This window comes from Mizuhopecten yessoensis, unplaced genomic scaffold, assembly GCF_002113885.1.
Source record: "Mizuhopecten yessoensis strain PY_sf001 unplaced genomic scaffold, ASM211388v2 scaffold2995, whole genome shotgun sequence".
Classification (NCBI taxonomy): Eukaryota; Metazoa; Mollusca; class Bivalvia; order Pectinida; family Pectinidae; genus Mizuhopecten; species Mizuhopecten yessoensis.
The window spans coordinates 226,003-251,900 of NW_018404823.1; the positions used below are offsets into that span (position 1 = coordinate 226,003).

The 25,898-nt window shown below is 37.0% G+C and overlaps 1 long non-coding RNA gene across 1 annotated transcript; it reads right to left on the reverse strand.

Moving 5' to 3' along the window:
- Positions 1–381: 381 nt before the first annotated feature.
- Positions 382–25,478, reverse strand: LOC110446764. Its single transcript, XR_002462502.1, has 3 exons — positions 25,402–25,478; positions 24,899–24,952; positions 382–444 (listed from the first exon to the last, which is right to left on the reverse strand). It is a non-coding gene; the product is annotated as an uncharacterized LOC110446764 (long non-coding RNA).
- Between the last annotated feature and the right edge of the window lie 420 nt (positions 25,479–25,898).

Below are 25,898 nucleotides of genomic sequence, written 5' to 3' on the forward strand. Positions count from 1 at the left end.
TTGCAATAAAACTTCGATTCCTAACTATTATTCGGCGAATTTTATGTGTGGTGAACCTGATAAAAGAGACATAACCATGGTCTTTTTTATTGTTTAAAATCGAACGAGAGTTTAAATAGATTTTCAAAATAACAAACATGCACCATTATGTTAAAGCGTTGATATTTACCGATTTAATGTGTTTGCCAATCCAATATTCTAACACTGTAATATGTAGTGAGATACATCATTTGTGTCTGCTTGACTGACAACTGAAATGCCAAGTTACGTCCAGCGAAAACGTTTTCCCAGCACAGATATAAGCAACTGAAACAAAACAAAGACAATGACAGAACGATGATAAATTAAATTAGAACCAAATAAATAAAAATTCCGCCAAACCTGATATGGATGCTTCGTACTCAGACTCCTGAATCAATCTGGATAACCTCAAAACGTCATCATCTACGAAGAATCACGTTCGTTCATTTTATTTTACAAAAAGTTTACAACTTATAGGTACAGGATATTTCTACAACCATACATATTCAATACATGCTTACCAGAATCAAACGTTAACGTTAATGTGTAAAATAACTGAATTTGATATACCAGTGATAATACTATCAATTCTTTTAACTGTAGAATCATTTCGGCTTCACGTCTAAATTACATGTGTACAATACAGTTATTATATAACAATTACATACATAGCTTTCATGCAATTGAACATGTACATGTAATAAGGAGAGTAATACATGCCATACATATGTATATATATATATAAGACTATGATACTCGAGAACGTTGCTTAAATGCGAAATGTATGAACTTTCCTAGATTGTTTATTTCTCTAACATTATTTACACTAAGTAATTGCATAAGTTTAAACACACTTGGTTTGCGATAATAGTATGGCTTTAAGTATTTAGAGCGTATGTTGCAATAAAATGGACACTTCAAAATAAAGTGAAATTCGTCCTCTATATCATTGAGATCACATAAGTCACATTCCCTTTCGGTCCTAGCAGTATTCGTATATATATCAGAAGGAAGCACACATAATACCATGATAAACAAACCTGTTCACCTCTAGAATAACTATGAATTATTTGTACAATAATTTAAGCCCAGATGAACCGTAAAACTGTTCTGTAAAGCAAACAATGAAAATCGATATACATCATGTATTGGTTATCACTACTTAAAAGCCTTCGAGAACAATGGTCAACATTTGACAAACGACGGATTAGCTGCATGAGGTATTATGTCTGTGCAGCATAAGATCAAACAAGTATCCATTATTCTGAGATGAAGCCAGGTGGAAGTTACTCTCTCTGATTACAAGGTGACTGCTTTCTAGCGTGTTGATATACTCTAATTGTGTAACAAAAATATTTTCATTGGCAAATAATTGTCTTTTTAACCGGAAGTTGTCGTTCGTGTGAAATTCCTTAATATTTAGATATTGGAAATTGCCCTTTTTATCTTTTTATTTGTACAAACTTGTGTTTTTCTCGGGTTCTAGCTCTCCTGAGCGTGGAGCGAGACTAATCCTGTTGACACGAGTTATTATCACACAAAACCCAAGTGTGACGTTTACTCCTTTTACACCTGTCAGAGGCGCTAGGATCAAACGCTTTCCACACCTGTGCCACGGTAGAAAACTTTAGACCAGAAATTGAAAATATCTCTCAGTTTGTACAGTTTTGATGTTTTCCACAAAGCCATAATTTCATTCGATTGAAGTTTACTGGACATGGATAAAACTGTTTGCTGTCTGTAATGAGTTAAAGGAACGTGAACGCTGTGTTAACTATCTACTATATCGCAGGTTTTGATAGAAGAACGATATATTTCCTTCGCGATAAATGCTGCGTAACCAATGGCATAATGATTTTGTTCTCATATAGAGCTCTATCTACCATATATATACTCTGAATTCCCGATGGTTACATTTGGTGAGGGTGTTGATTTACACACATATCTGACCAAAGTTTCGTTATTTGCATTTTTGTGTGTGGTTTTGTCCGAGATAGAAAATAGTTTTGTGGGAATCTATATTTCTGTACTTAAAATAAATAATGGACAAGACCATTTTTTGTTAACTTATCGGTAAGCGAACCGTGTTTAAGCATACCTGTATACATCGTAACACGTTTTGAAATAATAGTATTAACGTACAAAAGGGACAGGTGCCCTAGTACAGACGTTTTTTCATGGAAAGGTTTGTGTATGCACTATCCGAAATCTGATGACGTGAATTAAAGAATGATGTTTTGATGTAGAGGAAACAAAGGGATTGTTTGAGTCAGGTCGTACCAGGTTTACGCAACATAAGACCCCCGCACAAAGGTCTCCGGACAACCTGTGACCACATTTGGGTCCGCATCGCCGGTTTTATATGCGACCTGTAGAAAACACGTATTGCATGTAACAGATGTAACCCAGTGTTCCTGCCTGAGGAAATCCCTCTGTGGTGCTCTGTGTGGGCAAATAACGTACATATGTTTCACTCCAAATCATAGAGTCATTTATAGAACAAAGACTTTAGCGGTAGCGATACGCAAGTTATGACGTAGATACGTAACACGTGGTTGCGATTTGCACGGTTTTCGTAATATCAGGATTAAAGAACATTCTAACACTTTTAAATATTTCACTTTATCGAATACGTCGATATATGCGTAGCTCTGATCAATGAACAGTATATATTTAGAAATCAGAGATAAATTGTTTATCATAAACACACATTTTAAGTTTTTCAAAGATAACTGAGATGCGAGTTATAGCAAAAATGATATTCTAGATTATTTAATGTTTGAGGAAATAGGGGATTATTATGTCCCCGGAATAGAACCCTATTACCCTATACAGTACATGCTTTGTAGTGGTACGGCGAAGAGTCGTTGGAATACAATGTCATGTTTTCATAAAGATTTATGATATTGACCGAATAACAAGAATAACATAGTGCCTATATTAATAAAATAACTGAAATATTGTTGTTAGCAAACTGAACACAAGATTATGGGACTATAACGGTAGGATTATCAAATTTAGTCTATATGACATATAGATAACTCAGCTCGTGAATACATCACGTTTCCATGACAACGAGGGTATTAAGCTTACACAGCGAGTCAACCTGTCGCCCAGGTGTGCGTTTCTGTGATCAGAATACACATCTGTATACAGGTAAGAGTCAGGTAGATTCATCAAATGCCGACAGGTACATATTAGGGTCGTTACGAGTAGCGCAGTCAACAAACCATCTTACCCTAATGTGCAAATCATCAACTTCTGACGAACGCCCCTTCGCACCTGCCAACCTACCTTTCCCTCCCATGATCAAGGTCAAGGTAAATGTCAGCTAACAATTTACCGTACGATATTATCATTATAATGTATGTATTAGCCGTATCGTTATATAAAATCCGCCGTCAGACTGCCTGGCGTCCATTTTCAATGTCCACTATTGGCAAGCAATTTTGAAAATCCTTTCGTTAAGTCGGAGATTCTGGTACAAATAACTGTGACGCGAGAATTTATTCTGACATAGTTCAACATGACAGAGCATTTTAAGAATAGATTACATGTTGCACCAAAACGATGTATGTTTGTTATGTTATACTAGTGAAGGGTCTATATAAGCAACTTTACCATTCTGTTATTTCTACATAAATGTTGCAAGACGCCATGCATACATTTTCATTCCTTTTAACCTGAAGTAACACTGATGAACCATAAATGGACGAAATGGCCATATGGTGTAGAACAAATGTTAACATTGTTGTCCTTCTGCATTGTTTAACTCAATTTTCAAATAGATGCTTCCTTACTTTTTATCATTTTTCTGTGTTTTCCAAAGACATGAATACAATTTAGATCCCGTTTAATAAACGCATACATAAACTACTGATTAAACGCCATCAACGAAACAACGCATGAGTTACCGGTATATAGTAATAGCTCACTAATGTGTAATTAGTGTTGGTACAAATCATTGTATTGTCTTATTACTTTTTGCAAATATATATAGATGTATTATCGGTATATCTATAGCTCACTAATGTGTAATTAGTGTTGGTACAAATCATAATATTGTCTTATTACTTTTTGCAAATATGTATAAATGTATTATCGGTATATTTATAGCTCACTAATGTGTAATCAGTGTTGGTACAAATCATAATATTGTCTTATTACTTTTTGTAAATATCTATATAAAGACATTATCGGTATATTTATAGCACACTAATGTGTAATTATTGTTTGATTCAACAAGTATATAGTCTTATCACTTCTTTGCCAATATATATAGATAAATATCCTATGCATACCAAAATATATACGCTTGTTTGGATCTAGTGACTGTAATGAACGTTTCTGTTGTGATCATAAAAATTATATCTATATAATTGTAAGACTCGCTGGTCCGAATGTCCTTCCCGTACTAAAGTATTCGAAATACACACAATATAACAAACCCACCTGTTAGTTAGTTATTCAGCTACCTGTAAAATTGCTTTTGTGTTTGAAATGAAAAACGACCTACAAGTGCTTGAGTATGTCTTTTTAGATTCACTGGAAAAATTAGACCTTTGAGTCGACCCTTTTCTCCCACTTCCGCCGTAGATGGTCATTTCCTGTTGGTGGCCAGGTGATACCCAATGAGGTCATGACATTCGGCCAGGTAACGCACATAAACGGGTGATACTGATCTTTATGACAACGCGATTGTTATTTGTTTAAGAACTATACAATTATATCAATTTATTTCCTTTCAGTTCCTTTTGAATTCTGTTTAAAATGGCTTCTTAAATATCCTCTTAATGGTGAGATATAGGACCCTTCGGTTGAGTACATCACAAGCGATTAGTGTTAAAAGCAACACCCTTAAACAGATCGAACACTGAAGTTATCGTATAACACAAAATTAATGGCCTTTTTAAAGAATGGACAGCAGCCACCTGACAACGCCAAGTTCTCGTTGTTACGCTTCTAATCATTGGTCGCCCGTGGCGAACTCTCCTGTGTGAAAAAGGCGAATATTTTCACTTCCTGTGATTACATTTCAGTATGTAAATGAATACAAGAGAATGAAGTCAAAGTGTTTCCCAGGTTAATGCATCACCAGTAATGTTGAATTACAGTGTTTCAGCGTAAACAGTTCTAAAAAATGAAAGTTCTTTATAGGAGCATGAGGATAAGGCGTTCAAAAAAGGGGATCGGTTTGTTACACTTCAAAATGAAATCGAGTACAATTCAGTAATTAATTCGTTGAAATAGTACTGTTGATCGTTATGCTCATCAAATGATTATCAAAGACGGCTGTTTGTTTGACACCCTGTGGACGGTGTGTAAAATGAAATCAGTTATTTATTCCACTGTAAGGATTCAGATTCTGTGCTCTGATTTAAGGGAAAAGAATCTTTCAAAATGTTTTTTATACATATCTTATATGTTATAACCACTTAACGAAACCCCGAATTTGTAATATACTTTTATTCTTGTGTTAAGAGTTAACTGGTCAAAACAAATCGGCTAGTTAGAAGAAAAACATTGTTTGAACAAATAACTTGAGTATGTGAACATTAAATCAATAAAGAAACTTTTAAATACGAGATAACAATTAGTTTATCTGTTCAGTGTATAACAGTTGTTTTCCGTCTATCAAATGGATGCACGTAACACACACACATGACTGCACCAGCAATGCATCATAGAGCAGTTTCTTCCTTCTAAGACTTAGATGATGCTAGCTAAGGACAAAATGTGGAAAATCTAAATTGGTCTGAACAACACTTGATATCGAAGGGGATGTGAATTGAAACCTTAAATGATGAATTTCAGTTTAGAAAAATACTGGAAAAATTTCAAATATTTTTTGTAAGGATTATTCAAAATTTCGTATTGAATGAGGATGTGCACTCACTCTTTTGGTTCAAAAGGTTAACAAATTTAAAGCAGAGGCCATATATTTTTTCTGTTTAAACCATGGACTGACAAAACTGAGAATATCTGGACAATCCCTATTTACTCACACGAATACAATGCTATTGTTTATATTTTCGTATATATCTTGATTTGCATGTTGGGCATCCAAAACTTTAAATATTTCATATGGAATTAACATATAATAAATTATTGTGTATTTTGCTAAAACCTCTCATATTCACATTTCTTTCCTGATGAATAGTGATTAAATGAATAGAAACATAAATAAATTATCATTACCCGGTTTTCAATAGTAAGTATTGTGATTGTTTTGCAGTTTAGTGATGAAATATTGGTGCAAAAACCAATATTACCACGATGCTATCAACGGTTGATAGCTCGCACAGGGTCACTTAATTGCTCCATCTCAGTGAAACTGGTATCATTGCACTTCAGACGGTCGTAGTATCACATGTTTACATGGTTTGTATGAGAAAACAGAGAAAACAGCATTGTCCAATGTCCCTAAGGCAGAGAGCACAGAATGAAAGGCTGATTCTATAGGTTGCCCTACGCCATTGGAATCATGGAGTCGGATGCATCAGGTCCATTTTGTCTTTGAACCCGCATAAGGATGGAGAACAATGGTAACGTATAGGTGCCGATGTGCCTTATCAAACGCGCATTGATAACTTCCTTATTTCCCTTAGTGTTTCCCGCCAAAACTGCCAGTCCTATTTAATTTGCATACGAATTGCCGCAGCTTTATTGGTCTTTAAATCCATGATCGTCCTCGGCATATTTTCACTGACCACACAGTGAATAAGGTTTGTTGGCCTGGGCTGACCTTTAAGTGGTCAGTTTTGCTATCTTGACCATTTATTACAAAGCTATCTAATCCTAGCTTTTGGTTTGATTTTATTGTCTGTATTTAAACCTGGCGTGTCAGTGACACGATGACGTCAGGTACTGTCGAGGATCTACCTGGCTAACACAGACTTACTTCTACTCGGTAACAAGCTCAGTTTAATTATTCTCCATTAAGCAGTTGTCTGCCATTATCTGAGGCCCATATAACGTCGATACACAAGTTACGTTTTTTAACTTAATGATGTACAAATAATGTAATGCATTTTTGACAGGATCAATAACCTTTTATAATTATCTTACAAATATAAAGTGTAAATATAGTGTTACTGATTACAATGTGTAATGCGTCGATAGACATACTATTAAGCTACCGGTTCGATAAACACCGTAATACTGTTACCGTAACCCTAGTAGTGTAATAAGCCGTAAGATCAAAATCTGAACATAGTTACTCCAACATGAGCATCAACCAACACATTTTTTACCCCTATGGTTAACCAACTTTTGAAGTAATCCTCACCCCATTAATATGTTACCATCAATTAAACGCCGTTACAATCCTGTCATAAATCTGCACTATATAAGTACTCTTTTATTGCAACTGATCTGCTAGCATAAAATTACTACAAATAGTTTGATACAGGGAAAATGTCATCTTCTTCTTAAATTTGTGATGGCAAAAAGACGAACTACTCATTTGAACATCAATTGTGCTTTATTGCATTGCTTTTTAAAACGAAGTGTCATCTTCATGAAATCAGTGCCAAATTGAGATAATTGTACTTTTTATCTGCAATGTGAAGCTTAGAAATTAAATATGATAGGCGTTTAAATGGCGGGACATACAATCTAGTTTACACAAACACTTCGATCGTTCAAGGCAGCTGTTGACGAATGCACGTGTTTAGTTTTTGCAGATGCTGTATGCAGTCAACACAGGTACATAACAAATCATTGGTCGATATAGGTACATAACAAATCATTGGTCGATACAGGTACATAACAAGTCTTCAGCAGTAGGTACCCGGATGATCCTTACACTCGTGTTCTAGTCGTTACATCCTTAACAAATCACCCAGACCCTGCAAATATATGAATATTTATGCTCCGCAATCATGGAATCTGATATTCGTTATTAACATCAATTAAAGCAATGACATACAATCATCATTATAGCCAACTTTGGTTCTATGTAACTGCCCCAAGTGGGGGAATTCGATGCAAAAGGTTAAAGAAAACTACTTATGGTACAGGTAGAACATGATATTTACAAACATGGGTTTTAAAGTGCAGTGTTACACGATATTGGTATAAAATGAATCATATGTGGATTATCTGATCAGCCCACATGGGAAATTTGCATGTATAACACAGACAGGATTCAGTGTTTTGTTACCGTCAACATCATGCGGCTCACTTCATACGACTTATTTGATGATAAAGTCGTTTACCTGTGTTCGGTTGTATAGATACATACTGTATGAAATACAATCCTTTTGCCCATTGGCTGCAGATTACATGTCATGCGGCTCATGTAGATCCTCGATCTGTTGCCAGAACGTACGTCTAGCTTTTCTGATAACATCGTGTCATTTCATATAATAATGTCCATAAAAACGGAAGTCACCTGTAAATATAATTTGGGATATCCTGATTAATGACTGTTCCTTACCACAGGGCTGTAGGGAAATCATATGATGGTATTACTATTGGCAGTAAATACGTTTGAATCTAGGTCAAAGTTGTTGTGCAGTGCCATATCACAGGAGAGGAGTTGACAATGTTACGGCACACCCATGTGTCCTTTTCACCTTTTACTGGTACTGTGGGTAAAACTTTGTTTCCTGTATAATTTACGCGCGGAAGATTCAATAATTATTTATAAACAACGTATTAGATGCAAAAAAGAAAACAATAAAAATATCTTCGAAAGGAAACCTGGAATGCTTTAAGATTTCATCGTATCGGTTCCTACCGTGAGCACCGTGATATTTTTAAATGAAACAAACGGGAAACTGAAAAACGTATTGAGGCCATGAACAAACCTCATTTGAAGATATCACGGTTTCCTTGTTGAAGAGGAAGTGCCTCTGCATGTTATAATAGTTAGGTATCAGAGCCAGGTATCGTGAACCCACGACGACTTCAACATACTCAGGCTGCTGACAAGTCTTTCAAGGTGTTTTTTCCCGAATGCAACACAGCATATGGGTTAATGGATACATAGAACACAAAACATATTTCAATGTTCACGATGGCGGAGGACAATTCCATATCAGCATTTATCACATAAAAAAGAATACATACTTTAGCAATGTTACTGCACGAGTTTTTTTTCTTTTGGCGGTAGCATATTTTAAATATATACCCAATCTTCGTAATGTTGTAATATTTTTACATGACAATAATTCAATTTATGTATACACACTGGGGCATCGGTAGTAATATTGCTTAATGTATGTGTTTCTCAGTATAGAACAAGCAGGACAAATAAGAATAAAATGTATCTCATCTTCTGAATCATTTTTCTGACAACCTCCATCCCTCTCCTACTCCACCCTGTAACAAGCTCAGAGTAAGCCGTACACACCTGTTGTCCGGTGTTGCTAATGACCCGTAAGTCCTTTCAATGACTTCTACAACCTGACCAAGTCATATTCTACTAATTATATCTTTAACTGTTAGCCTCGCATCAATGACCATGTACCCAATGTGAAGCATTCAGTTATCGCAAGAAACATGTCGCTTACGTACAAATTAGTTTCCATTCATTAGGTATGAAAATGAACATCCTGGTACAAGCACGTGCTCAACTGGACATTGACAACAACAGGTGCGCAACGCAACTCATGATTAGCTTTGATATTTTCTCTTATAAGACTTATCACATTTTACCATTAAGTTATAAATTATCTTACGGCACGAAAGAGAATGTTCATATTATACCGCGAGTTTCTAAGTAGAAATGACTGTTTAAAAACATTACATTTTTTGTTCTTTATATGAGCATTAGGATAAGGCCTTCAAAAAGGGGATAGGTCTGTTAAACTTCAAAATGAAATCGAGTACAATTCAGTAATTAGTAATAAGTTCGTTGTCTCTTTTGAAATAGTACTGTTGATCGTTATGCTCATCAAATAATTATCAAAGACGGCTGTTTGTTTGACACCCTGTGGACGGTGTGTAAAAGGTTAAGGGTACGAACCCAAAAAGCAGATAAGTTCTTGTAACTTCTAGTGGAAATGTCATGCTTTCTCTGTAGCCCCTACTGCACGGTTTAATGTCTCAGAATAATATATTTTTGATTTTGGTAATGTACGTCATTTTAGTGTTTGACACATCCATTTCGTTTCCGAGATTCAATTTATATAAAATTAATACTCAATAGCTGTCAACGAGAAACGATTGAGAACATACAATCCCTTTCATTATCAGGGCGACACTAAAAGCCGGCGATCATGACGGTATAGAATGTTCCGGATCTTATCGCAGTCACGGGCAATTAGTGATTCACCTCTCGATGCAACAGCTGTGGTAATGTTTTTTGCTGTGTGCATATAAATGTATGTCACAGAGTAAGAGGAGTGTTTTGTAGAGGTATTGTGACACAAAGTAACCAGTGTCGTGTAGAGGTATGGTGACACACAGTAGTCAGTGTTGTGTAGAGGTATAGTGACACACAGTAGTCAGTGTTGTGTAGAGGTATGGGGACACACAGTAGTCAGTGTTGTGTAGAGGTATGGGTGACACACATTAGCCAGTGTCGTGTAGGGGTATGGTGACTAACAGTAGTCAGTGTTGTGGAGAGGTATGGTGACACACAGTAGTCAGTGGTGGGTAGAGGTATAGCGACACACAGTAGTCAGTGTTGTGAAGAGGTATGGTGACACACAGTAGTCAGTGTCGTTTAGAGGTATGGGTGACACACAGTAGCCAGTGTCGTGTAGAGGTATGGTTACACACAGTAGTCAGTGTTGTGTAGAGGTATGGCGACACACAGTAGTCAGTGTCGTGTAGGGGGATGGTGACACACAGTAGTCAGTGGTGTGTAGAGGTATAGCGACACACGGTAGCCAGTGTCGTGTAGAGGTATGGTTACACACAGTAGTCAGTGTTGTGTAGAGGTATAGTGACACACAGTAGTCAGTGTTGTGTAGAGGTATGGGGACACACAGTAGTCAGTGTCGTGTAGAGGGATAGCGACACACAGTAGTCAGTGGTGTGTAGAGGTATAGCGACACACGGTAGCCAGTGTCGTGTAGAGGTATGGTTACACACAGTAGTCAGTGTTGTGTAGAGGTTTGGTGACACACAGTAGTCAGTGTTGTGTAGAGGCATGGGTGACACACAGAAGTCATTGTTGTGTAGAGGTATTGTGACACACAGTAGTCAGTGTCGTGTAGGGGTATGGTGACGCACAGTAGTCAGTGGTGTGTAGAGGTATAGCGACACACAGTAGTCAGTGTTGTGAAGAGGGATGGTGACACACAGTAGTCAGTGTCGTGTAGGGGTATGGTGACGCACAGTTGTCAGTGTCGTATAGAGTTATGGTTACACACAATAGTCAGTGTTGTGTAGAGGTATGGTGACAAACAATAGTCAGTATTGTGTAGAGGTATGGTGACACACAGTAGTTAGTGTTGTGTAGAAGTATGGGTGACACACAGAAGTCATTGTTGTGTAGAGGTATGGTGACACACAGTCGTCAGTGTTGTGTAGAGGTATGGGTGACACACATTAGCCAGTGTCGTGTAGGGGTATGGTGACAAACAGTAGTCAGTGTTGTGTAGAGGTATGGGGACACACAGTAGTCAGTGTTGTGTAGAGGCATGGTGACACACAGTAGTCAGTGTCGTGTAGAGGTATGGTGACGCACAGTTGTCAGTGTCGTATAGAGTTATGGTGACACACAATAGTCAGTGTTGTGTAGAGGTATGGTGACACACAGTAGTCAGTGTTGTGTAGAGGTATGGGTGACACACAGAAGTCATTGTTGTGTAGAGGTATTGTGACACACAGTTGTCAGTGTTGTGTAGAGGTATGGTGACAAACAATAGTCAGTATTGTGTAGAGGTATGGTGACACACAGTAGTCAGTGGTGTGTAGAGGTATGGTGACACACACTAGTCAGTGTTGTGTAGAGGTATGGTGACTACTGTGTGTCACCATACCCCTACACGACACTGACTACTGTGTGCCACCATACCTCTACACAACACTAACTACTGTGTGTCACCATACCACTACACAACACTGACTATTGTGTGTAACCATAACTCTATACGACACTGACACCTGTGCGTCACCATACCTCTCCACGACACTGACTACTGTGTGCCACCATACCTCTACACAACACGAGGTATAGCGACACACAGTAGCCAGTGTCGTGTAGAGGTATGGGTGACACACAGTAGCCAGTGTCGTGTAGAGGTATGGTTACACACAGTAGTCAGTGTTGTCTAGAGGTATGATGACACACAGTAGTCATCATACCTCTACACAACACTGACTATTGTTTGTCACCATACCTCTCCACAACACTGACAACTGTGTGTCACTATACCTCTACACAGTAGTCAGTGTTGTGTCACCATACCACTACACAACACTGACTATTGTGTGTCACCATACCTCTACCCAACACTGACTATTGTTTGTCACCATACCTCTCCACAACACTGACAACTGTGTGTCCCCATACCTCTACACAATACTGACTACTGTATGTCACCACTGACTACTGTGTGTCGCTATACCTCGTGTTGTGTAGAGGTATGGTGGCACACAGTAGTCAGTGTCGTGTAGAGGGATGGTTACACACAGTAGTCAGGGTTGTCTAGAGGTATGGTGACACATAGTTGTCAGTGTTGTGTAGAGGTATTGTGACACACAGTAGTCAGTGTCGTGTAGAGGGATGGCGACACACAGTAGTCAGTGTTGTCTAGAGGTATGGGGACACACAGTAGTCAGTGTTGTGTAGAGGTATGATGACACACAGTAGTCAGTGTTGTGTAGTGGTATGGTGACACACAGTAGTCAGTGTTGTGTAAGGGTTTGGTGACATACAGTAGTCAGTGTCGGATAGAGGGTGTCCTTTTGGGAGTTCCCCTATTTCTGATAACTGAACGCGAGAAAATGATTTAGAAAAACTTCCAAAATACATTTCTATATGAGAAAAGCATAAACAAAAAGGCCTTGAAAAGATGATGGGGCGACCCCCGTCTCCCCCTTTTTTCGCAACCCAACACCTACTCCCCTCCCGATCGCTATTTTATTCTTTAAAAATAACACCATTAAACTTTTGATCATCCATCGACCTCCCTTCCCTACATTCCACTTTCCTCCCCTTTCCACTCATTCGCTAACCTTCATGTACCACAGCTGGCTAGTGAATATGACCCAAGGTATGTAAGACCAGGCCGCTGATTAATTGCCATGTTTCAAAATGACATGCAATGTATCATATTCAATTTGTATTTAACGTTGATTTAATCACTGATAACATCCAGTAGTAACCTATCGTACAGATGTTTCCTTATGCATAAATATTACAACATCCCTCTCCCACAAAACATGGCCATAAATCTGTATTGATTTTTCAGATACTATGTTCATGCCGTGTGTAAATAGAACGTGAACGGGGTTGTAAAAGTAATTCAACTACGTCACGCTCGCCTGAACTCAATTTTTTATTTAATGTTAAATGGAGTTTAAATAAAGAGAACGTACTATTGTTGTAAGCGTGAAAAGATGAATAAAACTTCTTCATATATCTTGACGGAAGAAAAAAGATTGAGAAAAACATTATAAAGAGAATCCCGTTTCGTTTTAACGAGAAAGAAATGCAGGCATTCTGAATATTAATTACTTCAAAATGCCTGTTCTATTTTAACAAGTAAATGGAGAAGAAAAAGAAGGAAAATATTATTCTTGACAAACATCAAAATAGTTTGATTGCAACGTTTAAAATACTGATGTTTCAGTATGGTTTTAATAATAATGTTACATTATGATATATGGAGGTAAGGCTACGAACTACGTTGTTGTAAAAATACGCAAAACGCATCTTAGCGTTACGTTATCATTAAGCTAACAAAACTTCACATTACAGATTGGTTTTAACCGTTCAAAATGTCTTTTACCGAAACCTGATGTCTGATGAATGTTGTGAATAAATTAAATATAACAGGCGAGAGAAAAATGTGTTTCCCTGTTGTCGTGCATGCTTTGCAATGTGTGGACAGTCGCTATTTGAAACTGAATTTACCTTGTCTTTGTTTTACACCTTTTTCAACCCGAGTCAACACGGAGAACATGAAATAGGTTCAATTTCAGACCTCCTATCCAGGTGAACATGCAAACCGGAAGGTGTTAGTCATATGTCACGTGAGAACGTGGAAACGCAACAGCTACGAAGTTTAATTATCCGCTTGTAAACTTAGAACCTGGTATTAAAGCCCAGCGTGCGTGATACTGATTACAGGTGTACCCAGGTGTAAAACATGACAGGTAACATATTGTAACAGTAGCGTTGCACAGGTCAAAAGTACCCTTCTGACTGCCAACCAAAGTAGCAACGGTACTGATAACACGTTACATGCCAATCTGCCTCGTATTCCACATGTTTAAAGAGTCGTTTTTGCAAATGCTAATTGAATTAAACACACTTATTGAGACGTACCTGCCGTCTGTCGGCTGATTACACCTGTCATGTGTAAATATGTATTCAGTATACTTCATATAAACACCTCTACAAGTTAATGGAGGTCGTAACAACACACAGGTGTTTGCACGTTTGATATTTAGTAATAGATAAAGTCTGCCAAAAATAGTTTACACTGCGCCATACAGCTGCTTCGTCCTTCTAGGAATCATCGGTGATTTTAGGGGCAAAACGTGGGGAAGTACAAAATTTGTCTAAACTACTTTTGAAACAGGTGGAGGGTGCCTAAAATACCTTAGCTTATCAATTTCAAACTCCATTGAATTTACTTGTTGTTAGACCAATGTGACCTGGTGCTTGGGTAATATTTGATAATCCAGGGTCAATTAAATTTAAATATTGTGAGACCAATGTGACCTAGTGCAGGGGTAAGATATAATAATCTGGGGTCCATTTAATTTAAATGATGTTAAACCAATGTGAACTAGTGCAGGGGTAAGATATAATAATCTGGGATCTGTTGAATTTAACTGTTGTTAGACCAATGTGACCTAGTGCAGGGGTAAGAAATAATAATACGGTGTCAATTGATTTTAAATGTTGTGAGACCAATGTGACCTAGTGCAGGGGTTAGTTATAATAATACGGTGTCAATTTAATTTAAATGTTGTTAGACAAATGTAACATAGCGCAGGAGTAAGATATAATAATCTGGGGTCTATTGAATTTAAATGTTGTGAGACCAATGTGACATAGTGCAGGGGTAATATATAATAATCTGGGGTCTATTGAATTTGCCGGATGATATTGCCTGTTGTGAAGACGTTAATAAATAAATAAATTGATTAATACAAGGAATGAATTATTAAAACCCTACATAAATAATTAGATAAACAAAAATGTATATACATAAATAAAAAAAAAAAGCGATATGTACTTAAATAAATGAATAAGTGATGAATGAATGATTGAATGTAAGTGCCACTTATTTGTTGCAGTTTTTTCATTTTCAGTAGCAACATCCTTAACAGCAAGTTTCCATCATTAATATTAAACAGTAGTTGAATATAAGGGACAGTAAAATTCCTCGTTAACCTTTCAATTTTAATCTAAATGTATTTTCTTCATATCTAAAAGGAAACAATTAATGGCCTTTTTGTAATGCCGTACCACCGCTACCGGCCGGTACGGTCAGTGCCCTATCGTGCCGACAGTAGGTCGGTACCCCGCTACCCGAATGTCGTTTTTATATCCATACTTTGTGTAATATCAGACGAGTGATGCATTAGCTGAACAGATTGTAATCGTCACGGCTGACGACTTTTGCTACCTAGTTGTGACCACTTTCACTTGTTCACAACCTGGCTGTAAATAATCTTCCGACTGTGTCTTTGACCAAACAGACATCAACCGACTGTTCCAAATGACGTCGCTCCATTTGTGTTAACGTAAACATCGATTGAATATCAAGGGAACAATTATAAAATGACCACAGGGCTAAGGCAATGCAAAGCAATAAAATAATGAAAGAGCGAGGGAATCATTATAAAATGATTCCAATGCGTCAGCAATATACAAATAATTCACAAACATAAGTAAACAAAGTGTATGGCTGTATAACAACAACGTTCCTGGTCGTATGACCGCAAGATCTTTTATGACAACAACATGTTTACATTTGCGTTATAAATAAAACGTTAAAACGTTTTGTAAGAGTGCTTACAAAAACATTATTTTTATTTGGCTCTAAATTCGAGTTAATTTTGTCACGTATATTAATTTTGTTTTGAATGTTAAATAGTCAGCGACATAGAAATATTCTAACAAATATAGCAATGACCTTGTGTTCCATGTACCTACAATAATAACCCTGAACGTGCTTAATGGTTTTCATGTTTTTCCTTACTTATAGCTTTTCTATCCCTATGCTGATACAACCAAGAATAATAAAAAGATGTAAAATGATTTTTCTTAATACTTTCTGTATACATTTTATATATAAATAAAATGTTACCTTAACTGCTCTTGTATTTTCGTAGATGTTTACCCGTTAAGAAATACCGTTTGAATCAAACATTCAGAAGTTTGTACGATTTAGAATAAATACTACAGAAGAAAGTATGTTAACATGTTTGGTTAATGGTATAAATTCAATGAAACAAAAAAATAAAGTGGGAACAAAGAACCCATAAAAATGCGATATTTGTATTTTGTGACATTTGTATCAAAATTGCTTCCCCAATATCCGCGCCCGTAACAAAATGCTTTTAATGCAGCACGTGAACACACATCATGTAGACGCATCACCAACAACGCTCACTGTTTGCACAAAGACGGGTAATAAATGTCACGTGGTTAGTCAGACTCCTAACCTGTTGAAGTGCCGCCACCTCGTGACGTGCCATACCCGCCTTGTCACTACCAGACACGCGTCAGACGTATTTATACGTGTTGCCGGATGTAGAGAGCACGTGTGCGTTGTCTTAGTACGGGGGTTGTCAAATAAGACAGGGGATCTGTTATTGGTCGTTACTCCATCTGCCGTAACATGCACACGTCCTGCACGCGTGCGCACAGAGACAAATAGCTTATTGCCTTACATCGGCAGCAGGTGTGCCTTTGTATACGGTCATCGAATTCTCATCCATCAAGGTGCAAGGCATAGCTGTACGCCAATAGAACTGATCGCAATACAAAGAAAGTCAATCAAAGTTTAACGAAGATAAATAGAGGGTCAAATATCGAAATCTAAATAAATACAAAAGACGCGTTATGAACGTAATTTTAATAGTAGTAGTGTTTTGTAGTCAAGGTAAATTATTATGTTATCGTGCGCTATGAAACATGGTGGCGTCAACGCAGACTCTAAGAAGATATTTGACTGAAACAAATCATTACCTTGGCTCTAATTCAGCAGAATCGATTTTCATTTTGTTTGCATGCTTTGCGGCTTACCTTGTCGGTATTCTCGAAATCCTTTGTTGAAGATCACTACTTGTAAATCATCAAGAACGGACATCTCATCCAGAATTTGTTTATACATGCACAGTGCAGTTATTAATATCGCTCATCCTAATTTTAAGTTTAAATGGAATTTGCCATTTTACAGAAAATAAACAGATAGAGAAATAAAGTAAATACAATTGGTATTATTTAAGTTACTTATTAATCGAAAAAACCCATTCCAAAACAACTATTTTGACGGCCTTATAAAACACCATACACCATACATCACTCTAATAATTTTTTGGAGTAAAATGTTCTGCAAGTGAATATCGGGTATGCTGGCCTACTATTAGAGGTTTTGATAAGACAATGTCCATATTTTGCATGCATAATTGTGATACTTCCTTAAATCAAGGGAATATATATCTTTCTTACTTCGATGCAGTGGATGTAGTAAAGGTGTAAAATGATATTCATCCCATGAGATGCGCCGTAAAATATAGGGAGCCGAGGAGGAGAGGTAAAGAGGTTAGAAGGAAGAGTCGGTGCTGGGCGAGGATAACAACTAGATGGAAAGTAGTTGACAGGGAGGCTGTGGAATGAAAAAGAGAGAAAGACGAGGTGAAAAAAAGGCAGTGATAAAAGACAGAAAAATGAGATGACAGGGAGGTGATAGAAGGGAAGAGGGAAGGAGAAGGATACAGAAAGGAAGAAACCGAAAGGACGGATAATAGTTGGGCATGAAACGGAGTAGGCGGAGGAGTGGGGATGAGTGGGACAGAGAATGATCGAGAAAGGAGACCAGAAAAAGGAGAGGGCGGGTAGGAAAAGGCCAAACAGTCGAGTAAGCAGAGGGGTGTGATATTACATATGTTACATCAATAGTCAGTCACGCAAGCGTGTTCACACACAACACATCACTAGGTAAAATAAACTTTCAAAAGCACTTCTTAATGCTGTGACATAACTATCGCTGTGAAAAATCTTAAATATCGTTATTGGTTATAATATGGGAGGTGTTTTGGGTTTAGTCGGGGTATCGGGGTTAACAGTCTCGAGATAAAAAGATAATACTAGCGGTGTGATAAAAAGTCCGCGTCAGGTTTTGTTTGTATTTAGAGCAGAAAACGTTTACAGCTAATTCAATACTGTTGTAAATCATCAAGTGTATTTTATACTGTTTGCTGTTCTACACGCACACTAACAAAGGCTAGAACAACTTCCCAAATATACAAACAAAGCTAACACTGGGTGGTTTGGGAGGTGGGGTGGGGGGGGATAAGAAATTATGAAATACGTTTCCAAATATGAATTTACCATTACATTACATTTTTACAGACCAAAAGGAACTCAGGGGTCCGCTAGTACCATACACGTTGTGTGTTCTCATTGAAATATAAAAGAGATAACAATATCACAGTTATTGAAAGACATGATATAAAAAGTAATGCAAGGATGAGACACTCAGCCAATAAACCGAGGCTATGGATCTGACATGTCCCTCATAATAAATACTTAGAATAAATGCTTCTATAGAAAATGCATATTTTGACAATAGACATTTCCATTGTAAGTATATGTTCCACATTAAAATTGCATTGCTGAAGTTCACGATTTTCTTTTATAATTACAAGGGACTTACTTCCATGTGCTACCGCCGTTCACCTGCCCTCTGATATACTGTCCATGCTACGAATCTATCACGTGGGAATGTGATACACAAAAGGATTTAGGATTACAAGTAGTTGTAGAGATACCTTAGAAATCCCAGAGCTGGTTTTACTCCGTCACCTCGCTTGTGACATGATATCTGTATAACACACAGAGGGCATATGCTCACTGGCCGGTGATCAATCATAGGCATTATTAGCAGAATCACCTGTTTATTAAAGAAGTCAAATAATAATTCAAATTTAAAAATTAAATTATTCCACGTAATATGATTCCTTTTTTACGGACAACACGTGTCATGAAAATGTAATTAATCATAATTTATTTCTAATATCTGTCCAGATAACTTTTGATCCACGCGACATTTCAACCGTCAATATGAGAGATATAATTGAAGAGACAAAATGGCCACGCGTCAAAAGTTAATAAAATATATATATTTATGTTCAATTATTAAAGAAAAATTTAGAGACAGAAGCATGGCAACCAATTTGTAAAATTATTGTGTATTTGAAAAAGAAATCTTAACGATCAATCAGCTCATTTTATTTCATACAGGAAACATTGAAGACAATTGTCTAAGTATTCATACCGTAAATAAAACGGTAGGAATACTTAGACAATGAAGTAATGTTGATGGGGGTCAAGAGTAGTACAATAGTAACAGCAGATCATTTTGTGTTTCGTTTAGTATCTCATTAAGGAAAGGACACAGAGGAAAATCTTCGATAAAGCAGAGGTACTACATAAAATAAATGGCACAATAGATTTTTATTCGTAGAAAGGAGACAAAATACATTGCCTGATGTTGCAAATATACATCTGTAAGGATATTTCCCCTGTGTGCTTGACAAGTAAATTGTGTTCTTGGTTTGTCATGGAAACAAATTACGAGACGTTTCAAATTTATAAAAATGTTCATTAACCGACTAGATGCTCCAAATGTTAGTGGATATATATTTACCATCGATATTATGTACGTTCGGAGGCGCTGTTCTTTTATCGACAAGATGTTCCAAACATTCAGAGACTTTTATTTACCGACGAGATGTTCCAAACAATCGGAGATTTTTATTTACCAACGTGATGTTCCAATTTGGTTTGGTTTTGTTGCCATTCCCCAAAATGCTGAACGTTAAGCAGGACATAACAAATATCATTTGTAAGGGCTTTGTTATGCCCCGGCCTGGGGACATAACCCATTACCTTCCTCACTTGGGCGAACGCTCAACATTTAAGCCAAAAGTAAGGTGTTGCCAAGCAAGGCGATAGGAAATAAAAGGTGGTTAGAAATAGAAAGAAAGGTAAAGCTCCAAAATATTGCAATGGGTGCAGCAGATTTATTTTGGTCGCTAAAGCAAGTCCCCAATTCTGCAGGGGTTCCCTCATTAGTCGCCGCTTACAATACATGCAGTGGGTAAGAGCAGCCTTATTCATTTATCGATCCCCGACCTGCAAGGATGCAAACGTTGTTTATTTACCGACGACATGTTCCAAACATTTCGAAATATCTATTTACCGACGAGATGTTCCAAGCGTTTGGCGATGTGTATTTACCGACGAGATGTGTCAAACGTTTGGTGATGTTTGTATCCGACGATATTGTCGAGAAGGTCAGGGATGTTAATACGGCTGACTAATGTTGAGGTGTCCATTTATCAAAGTAGGTCTCACCTCCAACTGACAACAACATGCATCTATCATTGTGCGCTCACATCTAATGTCTCTTCTCACAACGGTCAGCAACCCGGGCACTTTGGCTATCGATCACACTAAAACCGACACATATTGACCAGGAGCAGCGACAGCCTGTCAATATAGGTTAGCGGTTCTTTATTGACACTAACGAGATGAAAACACCGGTAAATACAGTGTCCCCGATGGGTCAGCTGTAACGTTTCCCTAAAATGTTTCTCGAATTGTCACGTGTAGAATAGCATATAAAACGTTATTGCTAATTAATATTAATTCTTCCATGTTGGAACATCTACGAAGTATGGACAAAAACCGTGCACGCATTTAAAGTTTACATGTTATACATTTCACCATCATACACTCCAATAATTTGTACGATTTCTAATATAAATTTGCCGAGATATAGATTTTTGATAAACAAAAGTACACACAATTATTGTCATTTTTGCTCATGTCAAATTGCTTTAATTGATGAAAAGAATCATCGGACGTTCATAAAAAACGTAGTTGTAAATATGACGTGAGTAGCAATGACATGTAAACATAATATAACAGACACAGTAGTGAATTAACCAGTGCACTAGACTCAAAGACAAAGAAACGTCTGCACAAAACACACACGGTGCATGCGTTTTTTGCGTCTTCATTGAACTCAAAGGGGTTTTAAAATGAGAGTTCATCGGGCCATTGCAAAAACTGAGTTCGGCATTTGAGGGGGAAAATCAAATGCCTTCGGCAGTCTTTGTAGACACATCTATCATTGTATTGACGGATCCGACCTACAGGAACCGCAGTCAGCTACCTTGGTTGGTTGGTTGATGAGTTTATAGACTACTTTTCACGGGCAAAGCCCGTGTTCTGTCGTCTTGAGGGGGTTAGTCTCCTGCTTAACGGGCCCTCGGAGATTCAAAATAACCTTGCCCGTCCAGGTCACGCCCTAAGGTCGGTCAGCTCCTTAGATGCGGATAGGCTGTCGCAGTTACATACAGCACGTATATGGGAACGTGGAACACGTCCTTTAAACAGCTTCACTGCCCTCCTATCAGTCATCTACCGTCTTACTACGACTAATATAGGCGACACACATCGACGACCCCAGGTGACCGCAGTAAAGTACGTCTAGCGTTACGTCTTCATCGATAACTATATTCTACGGTAGGGTTAGAGAGGTGAAACGACAAACACAATATCAATTGACACGGTGTAAAACAGTATACTGATCACTGTGTGTCTTCTCTCTTGGTTTACAAGACGTTTGCAATTAATTGGTTTAATGTTGAAAAACTCTATGGGAACTGTTTCCCAGTAATATAACAATCAAGTACCGTATGCAATAATTCATACTGAACATACAGCCACAACCCTGGTCATCGTTTGTTGCAACCCTGCCTGTTACATAACACGTGTGACAGCTTATGTTACAACTTGCGACGAAGCCCCTCAAGCACTATCCCATTATAATAATCACAGATATCTTATAATATTAATTATTATTATTATGTTAAAACATATTTAGTACAAAGACTGATCGGTTATATGGCCCTCAACCAACGAACAGCGTATGCATAGGTAATTCATAATAAATTGACAAGATTACTACTAAGGCAATACATAAATTTAAAAATCAAATTGAGCAGAAATAAACTATAAAAGGATCAAAATTTAAATGTTCTTTTGGGTATACTCGTTAAAATACGATTACAAACAACGCAATCATATGAAATTGTACTCAGGAAGCGTAAAAATTGGAAGTTATACATTGAAAGATATGAAAGCCACACGGACAGTAAAACCGAAGAAACATGTAACGATAATACTGCAATTCTGAAATATTATTTCATAACCACCTGGTTAGATTGTTCTGACAAAGGGTTAACTAGAGATGCATTAGAAGACGATACCGAAGGATGGCAGTAGAAGCGAAAGAAAGTAGTTCAACAATTATACAGCATTTTACCAGGAGGCTGCAACGACTAGAGTGTACAAAACATTAGATAGTGGCGATAACAGGTTGTCAAGTATGACATGATCTGTTAAATACATAATGCAAATTCTCGTCTGTTTAAGATGTCCCCAATTATATATAGAATACTGTAAATATGAATGGTTAAGTCATGGGACAGTTGTACAATGGGCTTGTTTTTGTTGTTGTTGATCAACTTAGGCCATATAAAGATGTTATACCAAGTACCAGTTCACTGAATCATCTTTATCATGGCAAGGTAGCACAATACTTAATCCAGATTTATTACTCAGACAATAGACTTACTAGATGTACATATGGAGACACCTCCAAACCGTTCGAGTCTGTAGGAGGGAGGTGCAGCAGTTCGAGTCTGTTTACTGGTGCGCAATGTGATGCAAAGTGACTGCTGATGTACCAGTTGTATGCAAATAATTCAGAAACAAAGACATCGTACAATGGCAAGCACGGACATTTGCAGCTTCGTTGTTAATCCAGCGAGGCAGTTTGGTCGGTAAATGGCAGATTAAACACACTGGCTTTGTATATGACCAAACAACAAATACCATTTTATCTAATAATTTGTTTTGAAGTAAGACAATTTCACATTCTCATTCGTCGAAACCAAAAAGGCACCATTCCAGCGACTATAATGACGATTAAATTGTTTGAATTATACATAATTTAATTACGCTCTTTGAGTTCGTACTTGATAATTATCAAACAGTACATTTTATTTCCATAAATGAAACTTCAAGTTGGATGTCTGGGGTCAATTGAGTTTATCGACTTAACCAAAAAAGAACTCTAAATTGACGAAAATTGGTTTAAATACATAATATATTTAGCACTGTCAATCGGCTCTCTACTAATACTCAGTTTTGCAGAGGAGCCGTCAGAATAATTGTAATTAATAGGTCATTGATTGTTTTTCTTCAATAAAATCTCCCATTTGCGCTGTCTCGTCGTTTTCAGTGACCGACTTAGCACAATACGATGATACGACTGTGTCGTTTTATTTTTAAATGGTTGAGATATTCCTTTGAAATGGGAATTGTTTCGTTGATTCACAGTGAAGAATGCTTTTCATGTGCTGAACATTATCTTTAAAGACGCGAAAGCGTATTTTAAAGGGTTTAATTGCGGGAATATTAAGTACGATTGAATAAAATTGCCCGAGATAGTTTTTTTTCTCAATTATTGCTACAGGAATTAACCCATTCTTCAATCTGTCAATGGAATGTAACCGGAAGCTACAAGCCATTTACGTCAGTCTTGATAGGCAGTAGGTCTTTACAATGTGTATTTGTTCATCTGCGTTTGAATAATCATTCCCCATGTTGTCGATCTTACAAAACTAGTACACATATAGTGTGATTTACTTGGTCGATACAAGATGCATGAGATAAGTAATCTATAAGAAAAAATATTTTCTATGTCATCGATATGGTTATTTTGCGATTTTCTTTCAATGCGTTCTATCACAGACGTTCTCAATTATCTTTATCAAAAGTATTCATACATATTATAAAGCCTATTTAGACCATACAACTTACCTGTATAGCCATTCTTCTCATGTAAGCATATATATATATATCTATATTATAGTAAAGGGAAGGGAAAGCATTTGCCTAGTGCTATTGCTACTTTTTACAATAAAACGTGTTAAACTATTCACCTTTTTACTTCATTAAGGGCGACAATCTTCCATTTTTAATTATATGCCTATCGTACTAGCCCCAATTGTTAAAAAAACCTCCCCAGTTTACATTGAGGAGGTAGGTACGTGCCATAAAAATGCATAATACCACAATGATCAAATAACCTTTGAATATCTGTTGAACAATATCGGTGACCGTTAGGTTACGTAAAATGATCTTGCTCGTTAATCGAACTGCCATCAAAGGTTTACGACAACCATTAAAAGGTTCTTACCAATAATTCAAAATCGAGATTAGCGTTTTAAAAGTGAAATGGATCACCCCAGAAGACTATCGAGAGATCATTTGTACCTTTTTTAAATCACCAAATAATACCTGTCTGGAAACGCTTCACTCCCTTCAATGCCAGATCATTCTTTACAGATATAAAGCAAAATTAATTTCTACACTCTCAACACGTCTGACACATAAAATACCAGTCTCATATAACAAATTAGGAAAACTTACTGTTGGAAGAGGTAATTTGGTAGAGTGGGCCGCTGTTTTCTGTCAATAGAAAACCTACAATTAAACAGCAAATGATAAATCATAATATGTAAGTGTATATGTAAAATGATAGAAGACAGCACTTTGTTTACTTTCTCAACCATTAGCCCTTAGTGATAGCTCATACAAATAGATTGACAAAAGTCTCACAATGACCAGCACATCTTCCAAAACAGACGACAGCAGTCATGGAATTAACATACCATACAGCTATAGTTCAGTATTCAATATCTTCTGATGGAACAACAAATACGTTTGCAGGGAATGCTAGGTAAAACTAGACATTGCTAGGACTGCTTATGCACAGGTCGAAATAGTTTGTCATATATGTTAATGTCTGGTAAGTTATGCAACGTATTTATATGTGAGATGTATCTCCGAAATGAAAATGTCTCAATTGGATAACATTGCAGTTTTGCCAACTCCTATTTTTTATATAATCATCGCCCATAACATTGCTTTACCTTTCTTGTATATACTCGATCAAGTTACGATCTCTTCTGATCCATTCAGTTTATGGTCGGAATACACCTGTTTCTTCAATCAAACATTCCATTGGCCAAGCTTTTAAAATTGGCAGTGTTGTATAAGTCTTTACCTGTGTTTACATAACAACAAGGAAGTAATTACTGAGATCCAATCGTAGAATATATACAATCGTTACATCTCTATACAACTTGTTAATGTTATATGATCCCCCTTTTTATACTCATGTAAAGAGCTCATGAAATACACGATTGGAACACACTTTGTGTTTTAATCGTTAAAAGTACACTGTTTTACATTTACTTGTAACAGTTGATTGGTATTCGTATTACAAGTTTAAAACTCAAAGGTTTTGTAAAGAATTCATATTTGCTATCTTTTTGCTTAAAACAGTGTTTTGTATTCACATAACACATATGGCCCATGATACAAACATGACTGAACATAATGAATAGGACAAAGAAGAAGTGTTGTT